This window comes from Trichosurus vulpecula, chromosome 4, assembly GCF_011100635.1.
Source record: "Trichosurus vulpecula isolate mTriVul1 chromosome 4, mTriVul1.pri, whole genome shotgun sequence".
Taxonomy (NCBI): domain Eukaryota; kingdom Metazoa; phylum Chordata; class Mammalia; order Diprotodontia; family Phalangeridae; genus Trichosurus; species Trichosurus vulpecula.
In genome coordinates, this window is record NC_050576.1 from 92031302 (window position 1) to 92033466 (window position 2165).

The 2165-nt window shown below is 38.5% G+C and overlaps 1 pseudogene; it reads right to left on the reverse strand.

Moving 5' to 3' along the window:
- Window positions 1-515: 515 nt before the first annotated feature.
- On the reverse strand, window positions 516-1717 carry LOC118845589 (annotated as a pseudogene).
- Between the last annotated feature and the right edge of the window lie 448 nt (window positions 1718-2165).

Below are 2165 nucleotides of genomic sequence, written 5' to 3' on the forward strand. Positions count from 1 at the left end.
GATTGAATCCAAACTTCACAGAACAAATCCCCTTAATAAAAGGATTTGTTCCATAAAACCCAGACCCAGTCAAAAGGCCACACCAAAGGACACAGAAGGCCACACATGGCCCCAAGGCCACACCTCCCCACCCCTGGTCTCACCACCACTGAAGTGCATGGTAATAGTACCTGAGTCAGAAAGAGGTAGAGAATTTTCTCAACTGGATAAAGGTAGAACTCAGTGTCTTCAAGAGTCTTCACTAGTGACAAGTAAAGATGGTGGCAATTAAATAATTCTCATTCAACTTATACAAGAGATAATGTTCTCAAGGCTATATAGTACAGTATTATACAGATGAAAAACATCACAAAAATTTGAAAATGATTAGAGTGCATCAGGGTCATTAACCATTTTTAATTATAAAAACTAAAGCAGAATAGTTTGGTAGCTTTTGATTTTTTTGAAAATACAGTTTGGAAAGAACTGTAGTAAACTGACTTGGGGAATATTTTCAGCCTTATTCACATGAGTGATCAACTTATTGGTACAACAACAATCTTCCAGAGTTCCAACTGCTCTACATGTTCATAAACAAGGAACTGGGAGAAAGTAGCTTCACTTGGTTCTACAATAAACTTCATTTTGCCACCTCTCAGTTTCTCTAGATCATTTAGGGAAAATTGAAAATGATTGTAAGCTTCACAATATGATGTCCAAATGTCTAAGTGTGAAGTTTAGTCTTTTCTCTATTGAGAAGTAGATTGTACAAGCATTTTCAAATTGTGAGTAATTTTGTAGAGCATTTTAAATAAAACATCTATGAGGCCATCATCATAAAAAACATCTGCTGCCATTATGATGGTAGTATGAGCACATAAGTCAGAAATTTCTTCTTCAGACCAGCTGAAAGGAAATTGACGATCAGTGTATAAGTCATCTTTCAGGCAATCCAGTTCTTTAACCTTAATTGTACCTCCTGTTGCAGTCAGGTTCCTGTTTAGGGCAACATTCCATTGGCACATAGTCAGGAGACCTTCACCAAATCTGTGCAGTAAACAGTCTTAGCAACCATTGCTATGATGATGCTGGCAATCCCAGTGCCTGCCCCAAGCTCAAGCACAGCGCAACTTCTGAACAGGTGACATTAAAGAGGATGTAGTCAGCTAGAAGGAAAGCTCCTCACCACACCTGTTTGCCAGCATCTTCCAGAGGGATGGCCATGGTGGGCTCTATTTTAACCATATTGTGGTGGATATTTTCTTGTTCTTCTTCATTGAAATTTTCTGCTCCCTGGGTTAGAATTTTAGGATGTATCTTATTTCTCAATGGCTCTTTTTGTTTTGTCTCAGAGAAAACCCATGGTCTTCTTACCACTTCCAAGTCACCATCATTATCTAATAGAGCTTCTATTCTCATACAAGGGTGGGTTTGAGTTTCATTCTTGTTCAGAAAATCTATACCATTGCTATTCTTGCCACAAGATTCCTGAATACTTCTATCATGTATAGTATTTTCTATTTGAATGTCTTTTTTGTTTTTTATCCTTAACTTGAGTATCTTTCCAAAAATCTCTCTTCCATAGAAGTTGAAATGTGACAGAAAACAGGTTGGCTAACAGCATTCAGATGAACCATGAGGTGCCTTTTGTTTGGGATATGTAGATGCACATCAGACAGCACAGTGTCACTTTTAAATATAATTTCTCCATAACTTCCTCCTTTTCTGGGTCCACCATTGTGCAGTGTTGCTATTAATTTGTATAAGAGCATCATAACAATATCTGGGTTGCAAAGCTGGGGGGCGGTTGCAGGTTGCCCAGAGTCTCAACACTCCTTCCAGGAGTGTGCCCCCTCAGTGAATTTTTTTATGAATTCCATATTTTATCATTTAATATTTTTTAGTTTTCAGCATTGATTTTCACAAGATTTTAAGTTACAAATTTTCTCCCAATTTCTACCCTCCCCCCCAGTCCAAGATGGCATATATTCTGATTGCCCCATTCCCCAGTCAGCCCTCTCTTCTGTCACTCCACCTCCCCCCCCATCCCCTTTCCCATTACTTTCTTGTAGGGCAAGATAGATTTTTATGCCCCATTGTCTGTGTATCTTATTTCCCAGTTGCATGCAAAAACAACTTTTTTGAGCATCTGCTTTTAAAACTTTGAGTTCCAAATTCTCTCCCCT